A 22,351-nucleotide genomic window follows, 5' to 3' on the forward strand; every position below is an offset into this window, starting at 1 on the left:
GGGTAGTTTCTCTACACGCCTGTAACACTCCAATTTAACTTAGATCAGATTTACTAAATGTATTATAATGTACAGTTGTAAATAGCAATAAATAAATATTTAAAAAAAAATTAATAATTTACAACTGTATTAAAAATGTATACAGCCGGTAAATTTTATGTAAGTTATATAATGTAACTTGTACATGTTACAAACTTGTGGAATATCTATTCATTTAGATTTTAACTCCAATAACATTTCTCCTTTTGAATTTAATATTGGATTTTTTTCAGCTCTATTCGGCTAATTTAATCTGGTTTCGGTCAAGTTCCCCAACATAACAATGAAGTTTCAAGATGATTCATTTTATGTTATAACGTTCGTTATTTCTTAGTTTCACAATAAGGAGCTAAATTTTATATACAGGCTTCGGTTGCAAAAAATATGCACAAAAAAAAAAAATTGTTTCGATACATATACAGACCATTGACTGAGAAATGCTTTTGGGGATCTGAAACGCGTTGATAATCACGCGAATATTCTGATTACAATATTTGACTGATTTAATAGCAGTAGGAAACAAAAAATTTGTTTACGAACATGTTTACGTTTTCTAGGTGCTTTTAAAATTAAATATTAAAATAAAACTGATATTATTTTATATGGTTTCAGGTAGACACTCAGATCCGAAATTTGAGCTGATCTCCGACCAGGTAAGTAATATTCGTCCTGTATTAAATAAAAATGTTAAAAATTATTGTATCTTACAAAAAATACACAAATAAAAATAGTAAAAAATTGATTGTTGTTATGGTTGTTAAATTACATAAAAGGTTGATAACTCATAAAGAGACATAAATTAATTATTAGGAGATTGCTAATGAGTCAACGAACGATTCGCCAGTTTAGATAAAATACTCCACAGCCCACATCAAGGACATGTCAACTAGAGAGGGTACACCACGTCAACACATCTAAACACTTTAAAAAAAAAAGTAAAGAAGAATAACACAACAGCTGAGGAAGGTTACATTCAAGTAAAAGTGATTTCTAAAATTAATGTAATTATCACACAGTTCACAAATGTAAGCTGAATATAAGCTGTAGTAAATACTATTTTTCCAGTAATTTGGTTCATCAATAAAAGAAAATCCACTCAACCGTTCTTGAGAAATCCGGAAATATAAGCAATTTCATTTCTAATCGAACTCATGCATTTCAATGTGAATAGTAAGGATCTCAAACTATATTTACTGTTGTAAAAAGTGGAGATTGATAATGAAATTCAATAAACTAAACGTTCATTAATTTAAAATTACGAATTTATAAAATTTATTGTTAACAATTATTGTTTTCTCACAACAGCTAATGAAAAATGAATTTCTTATGAGGAAAATACTGGTATACAAAGTTTGATGCATATAAATAAATAATTGTATATGATACAATGGTGAAAGTTATTTGCAAAAAATATATACATTTAAGACATTAATTTTTAATATTTGTATATTTAAATTAATTATTGTGCATAAAAAAAAGAAACAGTTTTCGAACACGTATCAGGCTCAAACTTTGAACAAATATAAGTGTTGAAAAATTTTGTATAGGTTTATACTTTATTAACAAAACATAAACACATAAACTTAAAAATATTTATAAGGGGAGAAAAACTATAAAAATAATGATGTATAAATACACACGTCAGTAGTCATTGAATATATTTATAAAAGAACCAATAATAAGGCTGGGGAACCTGAAGTCTCCATACATCGGCCCTGCGACAACCGTTCAATCTAAATCCACCTGATTAGTATTGCCGCAATTCTCCCACCTCCTTAAATCTATTTCCTCCAATTAATATATCACCGAAATGGCAGCCGATCTCCTAATGACCATACGTATTTTTTTTGTACATATTTATTTCGAGATTTAGTTTCTTGTTATATCTAGTTCTATAGTTTACTCGTCCTCTCCCAATAATACGAAATCCGCAAATCCAAAACAGGTACTTTAGCCAAAACTGCTGGTGCTGTAATCCACAAGGACTCCTCTTTTGGTAGGTGACTCCCCTGTCATCAAGTTATTTCCGAACAGTATTGATTTTTTTCTTCAGTCACCGACGAAGCTTGACTATTTTGAAGCGTTCTGGAGCTCATGTTCCTTTTCAAATTCCCACCATCACCTGAATATCGTCACGTGGTGTCAGAAACTCTCTATGCAAAGACAGTATTTTCTCCAAACTCCCGATCCAAACGTAACTCACGTGTAAATCTGTAGTGTAAAATCCCTATATATTCAATTTTAGACACGGATGACATCTTTTGCTAACCCAGTGTTCAGCCAGGTACTGCGCAGGTTGGGACAGTTATACGCCTGCGTTTATTCTTTCCTTCCTCACTTGATCACGCCACTCATTTTGCCACACTTTTCTAGTGCCCTTTGTATTTCTTACTTTTTTTCTCTCTCAGAATCCAATTTTATACCAAATCTGCAAATGAACATTCAACAAATGCCGTTTTTCGATTTCAGGGGCTTTTTAAATATTTTGCTCTATCTCAAAGTCTCTCCTTCCCGTTTTAAGCTAATATTTCCAAAGTGATATAGGGCCCTCGCTCTCCGGGGGTTTAGCGGGGCGGGTCAGGCGGGGAAGGATGGCCTTTTTTTAGCGTTACGGTCTCCTCTTGTGAGATTGTGACATGTCGTTCATCGACCAACCTACTCGCTGAAATTGTCCGTTCGCAAAGTCAGATAACTAAGGCTACCATGGAGGGGGGGAGTATTATTATTATCGTAAATAGTATTATTATTATTTTTAACCTCTAAATATCGTAGATGAAATTGTGAAATGTCTTGTAAAAAAAAAAAAAAATCATTAACCGATAAAAAGCAGCAATACATAAATGGCAAATACGTTATATTACATGTATTTCCTATTCCTTATATTGATTCATATTCCTAGAATTTCTGATTTCAATAAACTGTGTGGCAAACATTTATAACAGGTTGATAATAACGCTAAGCCGCTTTGGGATGCTTATAGGAGTACGACCAACCAGAACGGCATGATAAACGTTTTCTTCTATTCGCTGCAGAGAAAAAAATGATAATAATCTGAGCGTCTACGTAATTTCAAATTTTGTTGAGAAACTAATTCAAAACTTTTTTATGCTTGCTTGGAAATTCTATTAAACTTTACAAAGTAGATGTATTAAGACAAAAACACAATAAAAACAAAAATAATGAATTGGAGAATCTTTTTAGGACCGATGTTGATTCGCTTGGAGAGAACGTATTTACTTATTAACTTACATCAATTGTTAGTCGCTAAGTATCTTATAACATTAATATAGTCGTATAAAACTAAGGAAGTGTACCAAGTGCTAAAGATAGAACGGTACTTTATTTTAAAATAAATTTATTAAAGATTAAAACATAATTTTTACTGCGAGTAAAATTTATACATTTGCAAAAGTATGACAGAAATATAACAGTCTATTAAAGTTTATCATCCAGTAAACTGAAAGGTTAAAGGATATATGATAAGTTAATTTAAAAAATAACTATTTTATAACTATGATAAAGAAAAAATGTTAAAATTTATTATTTGCAAAAGTATGACAGAAATATAAAAATATAATAGTTTATTAAAATTTATATCCTGCTCGTGATCAACACTACATTTTTATATAAAGAATGTTAAAAATACCATTTTTGATTTTATGTAGTTAGTGGAGAACTTTTTGCTGAAACGCTACAGGATATATCATAAATTAGTTAAAAAATTAATTATTTTATAACTATGGCAAAGAAAGCATTTTACTGACTGGTGAAACGCAAAAATATTGTGCATGTACGTGAGAACAGAACTCTTATTTAGGCGTTTTTCTGATTCTATATTAATTTCTACGATTTAATAATTTAATAAGAAATATAATTTTTTTCTAAAATCTTATGCTTTTTAACGAAATTAATTCATCTATATTATTATTCTTATTTCCTGAAATGTGTTTTCAACGTGGAAAAAATAGTTTTAAGTAAGGAGATAAACGTTCATAATCAAATCTTTTCATAGTTCATATTTATTCATTTTTCAATAAAAGTAAAAAAAAAAAATTAAAAGTAATTAAGAAGAAGCTATTTTGATAATTCGGTGTTTAAGCTCTATCAGACTATTTCAATGAGGATAAAGCCGATCTGTTAATAATATTATTACCTATAATTTTACATTGTACCTATAAGGGGTGACGGTAGCTGCGTGGTAGCGCTACTGCCTGCCAATCGAAAGGTTGTGAGTTCCAGTTCTCGGCCCTATCTGTGATTTTTTTCAAGCATTTAATTTTAAAATACTCACTCAAAACCTCCTTCAGGGCATTTGTGAGGCCCGTTAGCCAATGGGAGGCACTCACGAAAATATTTGTGGGAGTGACGTACCCTCTCTATGAAAACCCTATGAAGAAAATACATCGCGCGAGGTCTCTGTACGTTCTGTCACGACAATAATAAAATAATAATAATAATTTTACATGGATATATCAAGTTTAATCAAAATCGCCTGAAAGGTTTTTAATTAATTTCTAAAAATAATGCAAAATAGTTTATATAAAGTAGAACTTTCAGTTTGTCGATTTAAAAAAAAAAGTTACTGTTACATTCCAGGCATGAACGATTCTCTAGATATGCAATTTCAGTTTCGTGCGACTTTTCGTTTTTTGAGCTAGGTTGTTCACATACACAAACACACAGACAGACCAATTTTTTAAAACTTGGTTATTTATAATCAAAGGACCTAAAAACATGTATTTTCGTCGAAAACTCAAATTCGAAATTGAGTACGATCGCAATACTTCCCTTTAATAAATATTCTACTAGGAGACTGGCAATGCTTCGCAATTGCTGGATTTAGGGATGTCGATAGTTGAATTCAATTGAAAGTTTGAAATAAATTAATATATTTAGTTATGTACACATTGGATTAATGATTGAATCAATTTCTTATTGTATTGATTTAGTTTATATCAGTAAATGACATTATATAATAAGAATATACACTAAAAAATGACTAATAACTTAATAATAGACTATAAAATATACTACATAAAATATGAACAGTTTTTATATAATGACACTGACTTCAATATTAGTACTGTATTGAAACAATTCAGAATGACTGAACGATTAGAGTGTGATAAAATTTTTTTTAGGAGTGAAACAAAGTTAATATCCCTTTTCAGCACCTCAAGAAACACTTTTTTAAAAATTCTGAAATTTTTTAATTCATTACAAGTTGGTTGATTATAGTATGATTACAACGAGGAGGTTTGTAGATGTACGACGTGTCACTATCTCACAAGAGGAGATCATAACACAAAAAAAGGCATACCTTCCCCGCCGGCCCCACCCGCTAAGACTCTCTCAGTCCTTTATCACTTTTGAAATATTAGCTTAAAACGGGAAGAGGAAATTTTAAGAGAGTTAAATCGAGAAATATTTAAAAAGCACCTGAAATTGAAAAACGGCGTGAAACTATATTTTAATTCATAGTAAATTGTGTTTATCCAGTTTATATTTACTATACAGGAAACTGCTTCTCGATTTCGACTATTACAGCACTTACTGGTGCTTTGGTAGACAAGATCTACATACAAGACATTACAATCTAGATCCAACACATTACAATGATCTACATGACTGTAATAAGGCCAGTCTGGACAAACAGAGTTGAGCTTTTGGGCTCCACTAAACCTTCGAATTCCTCTCGTATCCAATCCTTACAATCCAAAATCCTTAATGCTCCTAACTTTGTCACAAATAGAATCATACATTAATGTTCCATATGTAACCGATCAAGCCCGAACCAGATATCATTCCTTCCATTAAAAACTCCCAAACCCACTAGTTTCTAACCTTGTTCCCTCTCTTCCATTCCTGACAATCCTTCGAGGCGCCAGAAAAGAAGATGGTCACGAGAACTGCTAATGCAAAACGACATTAGATTGCTACCATTGAGTAGTTTCTCTACACGCCTGTAACACTCCATTTTAATTGAGATCAAATTTACTAAATGTAGTATAATGTATAGTTGTAAATAGCAATGGATAAATAGAAAAAACAATTTTTATTTTAAATTGTTCACCTAACATTGGGTCTTTGAATTCTTTTTTGTAAAAAAAAGAGAGAAAAATAAAAAAAAAGTCAACACTACTGAACAAATCTATATCAAACTTCAGAGTGGTCTAGGACTCTATAAACAGCATGAACCGGATCTAATTAAACAAATTAGAATCGGAAACTAAAATAAAACGTTTTAAAAGTTTTTCTTAAATTGGTACAAATATTTTGCCCATATAAGGGCATTAAATCTAAATTTTTTTTAGTGTAGTTTAAAAGAGAAGACATTCTTTTCAATGGTTGAATAATCAAGGTGAAAAATTTCTTAGAGAAATGATATTTGACAGTTTATACAACGCTAAAATCAAATATGATTTGCTTTTTCTTAAAAAAATTTTGTTGACATACTTTACTGAAGTCCTGATTACATTTTTTTAAATTAATAAATAATCATTTAATAAAATCAGTAATATATTTTTTTATTCTTCAGAAAGAGACAAATCGATTGATATATAACAATAATCATGAGAAAAGTTATATACATTCTTTGCTATGCGCTTAAAGCTTAATTTTTTTATTAAGTTTTTTTTACCGAAAAAATCAGACCATTCTGATATATTTCTGGGGAAAATCCTGAACTTTTAGGGAAATTCCTATGGCCATCAGATGAACGGTATGACATAAAATACGACCAAACAAATATCGATTTTTATATTTTAGACAAATAGATAAGTTAAAGTTAAAATAAGGGAAAGTTCTTTGGTCTATTTAGTATTAATTCACATTTCTTGTATATGTATCGTTTAGGATACAAGAAGTGGAGTACAATACAAATTATACTGTGGTAAATAAATTGGTTCCATTTTAGGATATTTTTTATTAGTGAACAATAAGAACGGCTTATTATACGGTGAGCAGTGGAGGACCCCTCTGTTCAAGTGGTAAGAATGAAAACAAAACTTAGCAGCCAACTCGTGGATTCTTTTTTTCCTCCTTCTTTCATTTCTTGTCTTTTTTATTTCCGAGCGATATTCTTTCTTGATGGAGTACACTCAGGAATCATCACTCTGGAAAAGTTTATCCAAGATCATAATATCTCATGGTTCCAAGAAGGAGGAAGAGATAATTTGTTAATAAAAGAAAGTGCTTGAAATTTTATTCCATAAATATAATTTACTTGATAAAAATAATCATTATTATGGAACGTATTACTAAATAATATTTTTATTTTAATGTAATTAGAATTATAGTTTCGTAAACATTTTAGTAAGATTAGTGGTGTCAACGTGTTTGTGGGCTATTGATAGTTTAAAACTTTGTCATTTAAAAGATCATCCTATTCTTCATTACAAAACATCTTAAAAATCTAGTTGAAGGAAATAATGTTATTGTTATATAAAAACAAAAACGTTTTGTAGGTTGTATCCTTGAGAATGGCCTAAGGGCCGAAATTTTGGAGAATTTTAAAGATTAAAGGTTGAGAGAAAAAAAGGATCAAAATTGTATAAATTGATAATATATTATGGTTGTTATCTCGTTTTCTTTTTTATGCTTGACGAAGGCTGAAACGTAAGTTTTACTTATTTGTGTTCATTTCTAATCACTGATTGCACCACCGACCATTTTCTCTTCACGTTGAATATACGACCAACAAAAAAACACATCATCTTAAAAATAATTAGTTCATTTTATAATTTAAAAAATTGAAAGTTCTAATTTAGGCGCAAGTACGCACACACCAAACAAATGTAAAAGCGCAAATGAAATACGCCTTGTGTTTAAAGTTTAGGCAGTAATAGTATTTGTCAAAATATTGCAAAACAAAATAAAAGTTATGCATTTGTTCCTGGATAATTAAGGGAGAAAAATGAGAATAAAATGGCACATAGGTTTAATAATTAATAATAGTTAAATTTTGTATTAAGAGCTTTAAGAAACTGAAGGCAAGCTTATTTTTTTACAAATTGTACTTCAGTAATGCTTACTTCAGAAAGAACATTACATTAGAACTATACATTAGGGCGGAATGTGGTCACATCCACTCCTATTACAATACGAAAAGTAAATCCAAAAGGCATAGTCAGATCTAGCTAAAACCTTAGTCATTTCTCTTGCTCAGAAAATTTGGAACCAAAATTGGAAAACAAGTGGTGCTAATCTTTTGGATATTAAAAAAGAGATCACTCGGTGGAAAATCTCCAGTGGATAGTCAAGGCGAGAAGAGGTCATCCTCTACGTCTCCATATTGGACTGTGAATTTTCACAGGGCTATCTGTTACGTGGTCTAGAACCACCAACGTGCGTAGACTGCCAAGTAAGAAGAACTGTGAAACACGTGCTATTGGAGTCCCTCTCTTCGATACTCTGAGGAAACAACTCATGATAGAAACAAGCCTGGATAAGATCCTTTAAGACAAAGAAAATTAAGTAGAGGAAACTAATGGTTTTTAAAGCTACAAAATACTATAACAGAATATAGTGATTGTCATTTGATCTACCAACCAAATGACCCTTAGGGGCAGAGGTGGAATGAATAAATAAATAAAATATAAATACATTCACCTCATATTTGCCTTTTAATTTCATCATGGAAATCATGTGAATTAAAACATGAAAATTGTTTCACACTCTCATTTTCATTCACTATTGGTGCGTTCTTCTTTCTCTGTAGTACAAACATTACTGGTTACATTACATGGTTGGTACATTACAGGTAGTATACAATATACTACCTCTTTGGATCTTATGTCATGTCCAGTGTGCTGTTTTTTTACCTCCCTATTTATATGTCCCACTTTATCTATGGTGTAATTTAAATAAAACTTTATGATTTTATTATTTTAATCTCACTTATTTCTTCTCATTTTTTATGTTTATAAGTTTAGTATATTTATAATAACAGCGTAGTGTGTATTTAAATGTTTAGTATAAGTTTTGTTGTTTACTGTGTCTTTGATGTTTTCCAATTAGCTTCAAGAAACCAATCCAAAATAATTTAAGTAATTTATATTAACTCACTGCATCCAACAGTTAGTTTTCATAGTATTTGATTATTGGGTATTAATATTTCATTACAGCATTTCATTGGATGACACTTGTGCTTAGAACTCAAACGCTAGGTTTATCGGCGGTAGCATATAAACATAAATATTTAACATCGGCGGTAGCAGGCAATATTTTCATTACACTTAATAATGCAGTAATGGATCTTTAAAGTAATATATTTATATAAAATATGGGTTATAAAATATAGGTATCAATATTCATTAATATTCTGAATAATAACTTCAGAAATAGTGTGTTCATGGTGCGTTACATTACAACATAATACGATCACGTCATATTTGGATCCAACAACCATTTTTTGTTTATTTGCCACTATTATTTGGTTGGATCACATACACGATAACCTTCATCTACTGAAATGACGATTCAATATTTAGTTGGATTTTTTTTTTTTTTTACAGTCATTCAGCAATTAATAATGCATACTGTAAAAGATGAACTGAAGATGCAATTGTGACTAATGAAACGATCATAGTCACTCTAACAAACCGCTTTATGATTGTCATGTTTTAGATTTTTTTTTAAATATTTATTTATTGCTATTTAAACTGTACATTATAATACATTTAGTAAATCTGATCTAAGTTAAATTGGAGTGTTACAGGCGTGTAGAGAAACTACCCATTGGTAGCACTCTAATGACATTTTACATTAGCTGGTCTTGTGGGCATCTTCTTTTCAGGCGCCTCGGAGGATTGTCAGGAATGGAAGAGGATAGAAGATTAGAAACTAGGGGGTTTGAGTGGTTAGAGAGTTTATAATGGAAGGAATTTTAGATTTAATGATTAATTTTATTTAATGAAGTTATTTCAATAGTTGTACTGGAGTAACTACTGTACTGATATGGTAGTTAATATTGAAGGATTAGGAAGATTTTTTACCTTGAAAAAGACGATTCTAAAATAAAAATTCCTACAACTAATATTTATATTACGAATAGCAGTTTCTTCAGCATTAATTCCCTCCTCTAAAACAATATCTAATAAAACTATTCAAAGATGATGGCATTCAGAACTTGACAAGGAAGGAATGTTTCTTAAAGAAGGATGCAAGGAGGTAATTTTCCAGGGCCACGCTTAACCCCCAGGTTATTCTCTCATCCCAATTAGTAGAGCCCACATTTCTGCGGCTGGGTCTGCTCTGGAAGGGTCTTCCTACTCCAGAGTCGATCAAAAGCTGTAATAGCAAAATAAATAATTGACAATATTTTGGCGTACAAAGCTCCTTTTAGTTCGTAGACTGTAGACCATTGGCATAATATTACACATAGTTCACGTGCAGTGATTTCTAAAACTCACAAATATTTCTTACATAAACATGGATTTTTTATTGCACCATCTTGCGCCCTGTTTGCACATGCACCCTTGGCGGGGCCTCAACACCTACGGCTCTGACGGCCAATGTACTCGTAAACTGTAGCTGCTATTCTTTACACGATACTACTGTTACACTTGTCGCGATTCACAACAATTGATGCCGGTTGCCACCAATCATCCAGTCCGATTACATCTCCAATACTTCGCTACAATTTCCGGTTTACACGAGATGAAAGTCCTGGGGATCAATAAAGACTTGAATATTTACTTTTTATTGTAAAATAGAGTGTTACATAAACATTGTAACCAACTTTTTACAAAATTGGGAAAACTCAGCTAAAGGCTGAAGTTACTTCATTAAGGCTTGTAAATATTCTACTCTTCCTAGTCCTTAAGGCTAGATTTAAATAAATAAAATAAGACTAGCAAGGGGATGTTAAACTAGTAGGGAAAAACTTGGTCCAATAAAATTATGTATAGGTTATGGGGGGGGGGCAAAGAGAATTCATCTAATTGGCTATCTTAAGGCGGATCCACATGTTGGACGCTCGCCACGAATTGGAGGCTTGTACAAATGCTCGGTAAACAAAGAGCGGGCCATCCACATGTCAGTGTTATTCAGAGAGGCAAGCATGGCGGACGTGTAAGTGGTTTCAGGCATTGCACTGGGATTATATTATTTTTATTACAAAAAAAAGAAAATGAAAGGAAATTAAATATAAATAAATGAGATTAAATATAAAACTTATCATAACAAGTAACAACAAACACCTTTAACCTCCTAACAGCTCTCAGTTGCAACTAGACAATGAACAATGGTGGAGATGCTACACGAGCGCTCTCACGAACCCCTTTGATCTGTGTCCAAAAACCGACTCTAGACGGATCGGCAACGAGCTTAGGCCAACTCGTACAAGCCACCCATCCACATGCATGCGCATGTCCGAGTTCGCCATGGTTGGTCAACATGTAGAGCCACCTTTAAAAATAGTAGGAGGTTATTTTAAGAGAACCAATACATTTTAAGGAACATACCCATTAAACGTAGCTAAAGTGATATCTTATCAGAAGAGGTAGAGGGAGAAGTAGGTGTGATCTACAACTGGAGGTTTTCTCGGAACATGGTATCTGTTAATATGTGTTACACATAAAGTTGTAACGAAAACATGTAGGTGTTCGATTGAATGACATCTTGCCTTTAGTAGTGATTAAGTAGAAACATACCATTTGGTTAAGGAGATTAAAAAAAATCATTTCCTCTGGTCACAAAGTGGACAGTTAGGTCTACCTTGGTGTTTACATCGGGACCTGCTCGTGCTATACTTCAGGTATCCCGAGTGTATTTTACGATGATAATTAAAATTATTAGTGTGGAAAAGGGGGCTGAAAATTGTGAGACTTTTCTGGCTATGAACATGCATGTATTTCCTTTTATTTCTAAAGTGTTAATCCCTGGAGGGGCAATTATGGTTAGTTTGTTAGTCTAAATTAGCTTCATTAAATAAGATGATTACAGAACATGGGGTCTCTAGGACTAATGGAAATTATGTGCTTATCTGGTGACGTCTTCGCGCAGCGGTGACGTCTCCTGCCCGCTTCTCTCGTCCAGGTGTGCGGTTGGCGAAATGGTGCAAACCAGGTATCCTCGGCTGGTGTCTAAAAGACGTCTTTCTTCCTCCGTGGCTGGCCAGCGTGTCCTGGACTCTGGCATGATGGTAGGGGCAGGTCAGGTTCGATCTTGTATGCTACGATAGATAATTTGGGCGGCATCGCAGTGGCGGCGTTTTCGGGGTCTTCCGGTGTCCACGGTAAGAAGGGGCTTCAGAAAATGAGACCCCTGACCCCGATGTTATATAAATTCAAAATAATTGTAAAAATCGGATTACTTAAATCCGACACTTGGTATGACATATGTTCTAAGTAACAAGTATATGGTTTATAACACTAGACGTTGAAGACTGGTTATAATAACATGTGTTGAATATTATTAATACAAATAATGTTTGCTGACTAATGCAACGGTAAATCGTAATGATACAATGCTACTAGTATTAACCGTAGGGTGTAAACACACCTTAAACTGGCTCCATCCCTCTTTACAACGGCAATACTTGCATGTTTTTTTCCTATCCCAATCCCTAAGAAATAATAAACCTTCCTGCATCACTGAGTTCCTTGCGTTTCTCTAAGTATTCCTTGAACACTAGAAATCAATCATTAAATATTTCTACTACATTACATAAAATATTTCCTTTGACAAATTCTTTCTTGTTCGTTCCTCTTCCTTAGGAATTCCTTCCCTATTTCTATCCTTAACGTCTCTCCATAACTTCCTCTTCAAACATCGTCTATTTCTATACCTCTTTAAATCCCTATCTTCCGAACAAATGCATATATGTATATATGTGAGTATATAAACAGACTATAAACAATCCATCATGTTCATTGTTTTTGTTCTTAGGAGGTTAGGTCCTGAATAAAGATATTTTTTTCGTTTTATTTATATTATTATTCTTAATTTAAATTATTAATCTGTGAAATTAACTGAGTTAAACGGATTCAATTCTAGTAATTGGAAGAAGATAAAGTTATGGATAAAAGAGAAGTTGAATAGTGAGGAAAAAGAAGTTCATCCACAATGTATAGATGATAAAGCTACATGAGGAGAATAGCATCTTCAAACTTCTCCAATCCTATAAAATATTTGGATCCTCGAACAACCGAGCAAAGTCGTGATAAGAAAGCCATTTTATCATCCTCGAATAAAAATTTAGTTAGCTGTATCCTCTGAACTATTCCTTTCTTCTTTTTTTCTCTTTTATTGTTTAATATGAAGGCTGGCTGTAACTGATGGTACATAATGAATGGATGAATTTTCCATTTTAGCCGGTATATATCTCGAGGACAATGACACGGATAAACTATCATACAATTTGTAAAAAAAATTCAAAAGCTTTAATTTTGGAAATTAAATAATTATAAAATTTTCGTTTTTTCGAGATATGCGCCAAAAATTGGGTCTTTGAATAATAGTATCACATTTTGAGTAATTTCATAAGATTTAATTGTGGAAATAATACAATTTTTTTTGCGACGCAATGTTATCGAGATTGGCCCCAAAAACTCAAAAAGGGGACGTTTAGGTCTCTACTCTACTAGAATAGAAATTCATATGGGGACGCGGCCCTATCCCTATCCCTATCCCTATGGTAAGATACTATTTACAGCCCTTACGCCCATTTATTAGTTTGGAACTTCAACTGCCTGAATTAAGTGGTCTTGGTCATTTTCACTGACACATACAATATATATTCCCAATGCAAGGGTATATCCTATATAAAAGGAAAACATACAACATTTTCCAGCTTCCTTCTAGATTGTCCCTTTTTGAGAATGGCCTCTTAAAAATAATACAATACTCCTACTTATTCCCATTCCCTGGATCCTAGGAACTAGCACTCGAGAAGTTCGAGAGTTCACATGTAGCATGGGGCACACAGCTTGCTCAACTCAACTCACTCCTAGTTTCCATCCCCCTCCCCCCCTTCCTGCCATCCTGAATAAATAATCAGTATGTGAGAGAAGAGGTTTGAGTTTATCTAGATTCTAGATAGAGCAATCGAATAAAGTCAGAGGACACTCTATGAGACCAGATTGTAAATAAATATGTTTTAGTATCTGTATCTTTTCATATAAAGTAATTAATGACAATCATCCAAAAAAAATTATTAGTATATAATAATCATTAAATACCTGCAGAACATTGGCGGCATAGGATAATATAACAATTTCTAAAAAATATTTTTCTCGGTATATAAGGGCATTAGGAAGAATCCTCGGATACATTTCTAACATTTTTCGATATAGTTTATAAAAAAGAAGAGAGAAAATGCTAATACAAGATAATATAAATCAAATAATACCGTGTGTACATTAATAAGTGTTCAAAAATAAAAATATTTTTGAATAATATTAAGTTCTAGTTATGATTGATTAAGACATGTTTCGAAATCAGGCCCACCAGTGCAAAAATGTTTTAAAATTATTAATTAAAGACAAACTTTGGTTTTTTCCTTCAAATCACGAAGCAACATCAACATCGATTGTTCAATCGATAAGATATTTGACTTTCAATCACGTCATTGATAGTTGTTGACCTCGTTTCAGATTTGCATTTATTAAAATTTAATTACACAACTTATTATTTTTCTTGTTCCCGACCAAGCCATTACCGATAAAACACAATACCCAATAATAAATTTGTTATGGACAATTTCTTTTATATCTGTTGTATCTTTTTCAAGTGGCATTCATCTTGAAATTATTAATCATCAATCAGAATGATTGAGAAAAATATTTATAGAACTTCATTATACCAAAATTGTAAAAAATAAAATTATATAAGAATAAATTGTTTTTATTAATCTCATTTTCAAACTATTTCATTTTATACATATACAAATTTTGTTGCGTTTCGATCTTTTTTTTTTGCCCATTTTGAAACTTCTTTTCCTAAATTCTTCATTCGACATTTTATTAAGCTTTTATTTACAACTGTTGCTATTTTAATACATTCTGTTGGGCATTTTATTCAACTTTTTTCCCCAGAGAGATAAAGAAAAGAAAACATGTTAACTAATAATTTCATAGAATAATATTTATAATACCAAACGATTTTAATATGTTGACTGGAGGTAAAGAAATCAGGAAAAAGTAGTTTGAAAATGGTCAAAGTAAAAAAAGGCCGCACCGTTACTAATATATATAATGGAATTGTAATGGGCCTTCCGTAGTTCAGGTGGTTGAGGCACAGGTTTTACCGATTTAAGAACTGTGGGCGGTACTAGTTCGAATCCGGCCTGGGGGTGGCGTGGACGTTTTTCATTTCATGGCAGTCCCACGAAAAGAAAAACATGTCGCCATACCATAGTTTGGGTGGCCACCTCTGGATAACCCCGACTTTCAGAAATGACCAGGAAGGGGTTCATAAAAAAAAAAAAAATTGTTTGAAATTGAAATTAATAAAAAAAAAAAATATTCATAAGTAGTTTTTTTTTTACAAGGTAGGTTTAACGGATTTCTAAGTTCTGATTTGATATTAATAATAAATTTGGTTCATAACATTTCTGTACAAATATTTATAAACAAAAATATTAATAATTAATTTTCTAGGTATTAGTCTCTTCTACGGCTCTTATCACACACACAAAAAAAATTATAAATGTTTGTAATATTACTGGAATATACGGAGTGTACCAGTATAAATGTTCACCCCATCATGACCTCTAAAACTTTTAGAATATTGTTTTTATTTACCCTAAATCATAACAATACCATTTGGTTTACGTTTTAAGCGAATTTTTAATTTTCTAACTTTCTAAATATTGTTTAGAATATTACCATTATATTTATTTTTTTACAAGGTGTTTCGAAATGCGGGTCCACTACCCTCCTCCTAGCCTAACAGATTCACCAAAATTCTTCAAAATAAAATTGACCTGCGTTCATATATTTACAATTTTTATTCAACTTTCTCTGGGTGATAACAATGGCCTTTGGTTTACTTTTTGAGTGTGTTGTTAATTTTCTAACCTTCTAAATATTGTTTATTATTATATTATCTTTTATACAGGGTGTTCTAAAATACAAGTTCATCTAAATTCTAGAAAATAAGCCTTGCGTTTATGTATTTGAAATTTTTATTTGATGTTCTGTAGATCTTGACAGCGGCCTGTAGATTACCTTTTTCGGTTATTGCAAATTTTCTAACCTTCTCCACTTCTATATTTCTAGAATATCCAACGGAATTGGGATACTTTTTTTATATATTCTTGTAGTGAATCAGATTTAACAACGAATCAACACTGTGTACCTTTTCAATTCGACACGACCTGGACCAGTATCATCGAAAACATAATAAATGTTTTATGGGGTTAGAAGATTATCGCGAGAAAGGTAGGAAATATTTTTTAAAACATTATGTAGAAAAATCGTTTAAGAATTCAATTGCCTGTAAGAAGACATCATCATAAATTGAGTTTCTTTAACGGCCGAGGAAGCTAAGATTACTGTCAATTAAAGTATGCCTCAATTATGAAAAAATAGATACTGTTTGAAAATCAAAAATACCATAAAAAAATAAAGTACAGGCCACTGTTATGATCCACCGAAAATCAAATAAAAATTTCAAATAGATGAACACAAGCCAGTCTTTTTTTCTTTTTCTTTTTTTCAATAATTTCGGTGAAACTGTTAACTTAGGTGGTGGAGCTGTATTTTGGAACACACCGTATAAAAGATAATTAAATAATATATTAAGAAAAAAAACTGAAAGTTCAATCGACAGAATAATTGCAACACAGAAGAGAAAATAATTAAGCCGTCCATGCTAACTTAGATTTAATTGATTGATGCTTTATAGAACTCGAGCCTAACGGTAGAGACTGCAGCAGGATTTCTTTAAGTCTCTTGAGGAAGTTTCTTCATTAAATGAAACCTTCCATTACTTCAATTTGCTAACTTATCTTACTTTACTAATTTTACGTCACATCTTTAGTTGTAGGGCATTTCCAGGATAGTTTATACTCCTAGAGGACCACGAAATGATTTTACATATTTCCAAAGTGTATTAAATGAAAATTCTTTTTTAAGCATTAGCTAGGGATAAAAATACAGCCGATACAGTCAATATACCCATTTTAAATATTATATAAGATAGATATGTAAAATAGGATGACAGATTTGTGACTTTGAATATTGTCATAAAAGGCTAAAACCTTGTGTTTTTGCAAATTTCAAAGTCTTCAATCTTCATTGCTTTCTATTGATTTTTAGATTAATTTTTGTTGATAATTAATGGAAAATTAAATTTGAAAAAATTTAATTTATTTAAACCCTTCCGTTTTTATGAAAATTGAAGTTGAGGCTCTAAGTTCTACTAAATCTAATGTTTTCAGTCCCATTATTGAAAGGGGTCTAAAAACCTACTGTTTTGTACATTTTTTCGAACGCATAAACTCCACTTTTCAATCGAATTTGAAGTTTCTACTTATGTTATTTTTATATTTAAATTGGTTTTAGAAAACAACCTGAACCTATTTTTAAGTTTATATAGTAATTAAATATGTTTTGATCTAAGGAATAATTTGTATGAATACTTCATGTGAGTCCAGCGACTCCCTGTGGTTACATATTGATGTTTATACGTGTATTAGTAGTAATACGTGTGTTAAGTAGCTAATTACGATTTCACGGTATAGGATGTCACTACTAAATCACTATTGGATGAATGGGTCATTGAAACAATTTTGTTGGGAACCAGTGGTCTTAGTGTAAACAATACAGCAATCAAATTCAACAAGATATAAAGGAACACCAATCGCACACATTCTTGACATGATAATAATGTTCATTTGATATGAGAGATTAAAAACTATTAGAAAGATTTTCAACACATTTTCACTATTCAACACACTTTGATTTGTTTCTTAAACGAAACTATTTAATCCACAGGGCTATAATGTTAGTGTTTGGTAGAGCAATAATTTTATTACTCAAATAGACAAGGGGCGCCATCTTTTGGCACAAGTACCAACTAGCATGGTCCAATTACACCTGATGGGGCTAATTCCTCACGGATTGGAACCCGCAGACTTTGCAGGGACCTCATGCTCTCTCCATTACGAATGCAACGCAGGGGGGACACAGGGCGTAGGCCGGCACCCAAATCTCGGCAGCAGCAGAATGGCACAACACAGGAGACACAATCACAGCACTGGGTTTAGAGAGCTACAATCACTTGTGGAAATGCCTGATTTCACCTTCTGTCTGTAATTACTATCTACCATACTACAAAATGGTGACTCCCATATTCATTAATGTTTAAATTTCAGCAATCTTCGTCTTTCCCAAGATCAAAATTTATTTAACATTCGGATTTACTGATCCGATATACGGATATAGCTGTCGGATTTACACATCTGATTTTTTCCAATTTTTTGTTTTGTGTAAAGTGGTCTACCACCTGATTGGGTTATTGGTATTTGGCCCACTACGAGCCCGTTCGAGGGTAACGAAGATCAGACGCCAGGACGCGACCGCTTCGGCGAAGACGTTACAGAGATAATAATAAACCATAATATGTTTATATATGAGACCCTCCGAATAACTGTTCTTATATAATATAATTAACCAATAGTCATCTACTAACACATAGTACCTACTGTCAACAAATCACACACATGGTACCTACTACTAACACATCACAATATCTTGCCCTTTCAGGGATTTATTACGATTTATTCTGGTTAGTAAATATAAATATATTAACTCCTTAAGTTAAATGTCTTTTAGTTTCAGCCAGTTTTTCCACACTGTTTCAATGAACATTTATTTAAGCTCACGACGAAGGGCTCCTGCAGTAAACCACAGTGACAAGACCTTGTCAACAATAACTGCTCCTATTATTTATTTATTTATATATATGTTGGACTTGCTTTCCTCAAAGGAGGCTCCAAGTATCTGGGTTCGGATCCGGCTGATCTGATTCTTATTTTCTGTTACACTGTAGCCTTGATATTCCGTCAACCATTTGGGTTATGGAGCCCTCCTGAGGTACTAACTAAACCCATGGCGCTTCATGGGTGGTAGGGGTTCAGGTCAATTCAAATGTGCGGAGGCCCATTTTAAGGCGTGTCTCACGGAAATGTATCAGATAGACTGACAAATCTGAATAGTGCAGGCCTTCTAATCGATATGATCTGTGATCTTGAGAATAAGGAAGTGGTTACCGGTTCACTCTCTACCCCATTACTGGCATGCACAGTCAATATTGTGATATATTCAGGTATTTATTCACTTGTTTCTGAGAAGAATTGGTATAAATAGATTCAGACGTGTATTATAGATAATTATATAAATATATTGTCTCCAACCAGATTGACAGTCAACGTCAACAGGCCGGACACTGATATATAGCGTAATAATATAGGAAAGCGTAATAATAGTTATAATTTAGATGCTACTAAATTATTCTAGATGCTAAGGTAGAATCACACAAACAAAAGTTGAAAACTAAAAAGTTAATTTGAGAGGCTTTCTCTAAACCCGTGATACGGTTGGAAGAGAAGCGCTAGGATCCCGAAGCACATCCTGGGCCCTGTTTCATAATGAAAGCTAATAGTATTAGTTAATAGTACAAGTGCAGAAACTAGTGTGATAATAATACTAATACTTATTTTTTTCATAGTATGGATTACTATTAGTGATATCAAACAGGCCCCTGGGCTCTGTTTCATAATAAAGTACAAACTAATACTATTAGTCTTGTCGCTTTAACTTAATACAATTACACTGACTTGTAAAATAGCAACTTGTACTTTAGTACTTTTTAATTCCTGTAATATCACTAATAGTCCTCCCTATTATGAAAAAATATACGTATTAGTGCAATTACCACGTTGTTTCTATACTTGTATTTTGAACTAATACTATTATCTTTCATTATGAAACAGGGCCCTGGGCCCTGGTTGTAGGGCGCGGTTCAGGACCCCTTTGGTAGAATGTAAATATTGTATATTGGTATGAATATGGTAAAGATGATTTATTTTATATTAATTCTTTACTTTAGTAGCCCTCTTATTTTGCTAGTATTTATGTTTATTAATGAGGGATATATAATATTTCATTATTATTATTCATTTTATATACTTATTTATTTTTAGTATTATTGTTTGCTTACTTTTATTTAATACCTGTATACGGTATGATTGAGTACTTAAATCTTAAGACTTATTATTCCTCTCGAGTGTGGCGTTCATGAATATTATATATTGTCTTATATTTTTATTCGTTTACCAAATCTACAGAAATGCTTGTGTTATTTCAATAAAACATAAAATAAAAAAATAGAGTCTTATTGTCAATATAAAATGAAGTATTTTTTAAATTGTAAACAACATTCATTTTATAATTTCAAGCATTTCTGTAGGTTTGGTATACGAATAAACATATAAGACAATATATAATCTTTATATTCCCATAGTATAGAATTGCTATTGAGGGAGTGAGTTTTGAAAAATCACTCTTAATTTATTTAATAAGTAAACAAAAAATATCATTTCATTGAAATTTTGAATGAAATTGTAATAAACTTTTGAGATTTTGTAAATTTGTAAGTTGCTAAAGTTGGATGGACCTCAATTCTTTGCTACTATTAAGAATATATTAAGGCGTTTTATAACAATTTTACTTGCAACCTCATAAATAAGTTAGTTTATTTATTTTTTATTAACCGTCACGATTTCTTGGATGAAAATATAATAAATTATAATAAAAAATATGAGAATCGGTTCGGTAATTGCACCAGTTACTGACTGGTCAACCTGTCAAGGTTTGTTATTATATATTAAGTGGTGACTTGTCAATAACTGGTACATATCAATTACTGGTGAAGTCTCACTGTTCAAGAGAAAACGTTAAGCCAATTTTAAATATTTAAACAGTAGGTTAGGACGGAAGGGCAAACTATGTAGTTGGTGATAAAAAAAATAAAAAGTAATTAATATTGTTAGTCATGGTTGAAAAAACACATGAGGGTGCTCAATAGACTTTTGAGCTCAAAATTAAATGATTTTCGTTTGATTAGTCTAATCATTTGATTGAGAAATAAGCCGCCCAAAGAAAAGTTCCTCTAAGTCCTGAAACGGCACAAAGTTTCAACGAAGAAAACTCAGTGAATGACTTTACTTTTGTCGTAAGCAGTAGCCTTATGTAGAGAGTGGAAAGTTCAGTCCGTAGAATTTTAGACGAAGCTGCAATGCCATATCAAAAACCAGTTGTCATATAAGAATTCTTTGGAAGTAAATTGGAAAAGAGAAAAATTGCAGAAGAGAAATTTTTTTTTTAAATTTCCTTTTCAGAAAAAATAAAATCGGTTCATAAATGTAACTCCTTATTTGTTTATATTGTTCAATCACAGGCTGCTTCGGAGTAAAAGTGGCTCTAGGTAATATTTACCTAATTAAATAAACTCAATTACTTTCACTTACCTATAAATGAAATATGTAGTAAGGGGAAGTATTCTGATAGTGAAAAAATTTGAATCCCATTTTTCGACGTTTTGAGGTCCAAAGAGCCCAAACTTGGCATAACCTTGGCCTAGCTCGAAAACTAAAAGTCGTACGAAACATAAATTACATAATTAGAACATGTATATGCCTGGGTTGTAACAGCAACATTTTCTTTAGAAAGGGACCTGCCAAAACTGCTATTTTATAGGATCTATTTTTAACATGATTTAATTTTCTCAAAAAGGGCTTTAACAATAGGCTTTAAGATAGTTACAGGTCTAATTCTCATTAAAATATAAGAGGGCTTGAATGCCGAATCACCAAATTATCTTCCCATAATACACCTTTGCTATTGTTTATTAGAAAAAAAACAGTTCTCTTTGTTAGAAATATTTAACAATGGATAAATACAAAACTTACATAATTTTATGTATAACTAAAGGAGAATTAGAGATAACATGTTCGAACGGGATAAGCCGAGACTGCCTCATCTGTCCCCATTGCAATTTCTCAACGTCTAGGTTAACCATCATATATAAACGTTTAAATATTTTGAAAGTGGCCAAAGTCCATTTGTCAATTATTTCCGGTAATTATTGCCCGGTTTTAGATGTACAATTTCAAGTTATATATCATTAAATTTTTAGAGATGACTAATATTCCGAGTAAATACGATAATTGTGGACAAATAAGATTTCAGAATTAGTTCAACAATTCAGCCCTTTATTTTGAATGTCGCCTAAGTCCATTTATGCTTAAATTAAGATATTTATTATTGAAAATGTTCGAAGGCAGTGTTGAAGGTCATTTTGA

The 22,351-nt window shown here is 32.0% G+C and overlaps 1 protein-coding gene across 1 annotated transcript in view; it reads left to right on the forward strand.

Moving 5' to 3' along the window:
- Window positions 1–22,351, forward strand: part of Pdfr (Pigment-dispersing factor receptor) — a gene marked incomplete in the record, with an annotated part of 376,134 nt that overhangs the window by 61,277 nt on the left and 292,506 nt on the right. The window contains 1 exon segment of the mRNA XM_067048194.1: window positions 652–692.

The sequence above is a fragment of the Halyomorpha halys genome, unplaced genomic scaffold (genome assembly GCF_000696795.3).
Source record: "Halyomorpha halys isolate HHAL.00 unplaced genomic scaffold, Hhal_1.1 Scaffold30.1, whole genome shotgun sequence".
In the NCBI taxonomy this organism is placed as follows: domain Eukaryota; kingdom Metazoa; phylum Arthropoda; class Insecta; order Hemiptera; family Pentatomidae; genus Halyomorpha; species Halyomorpha halys.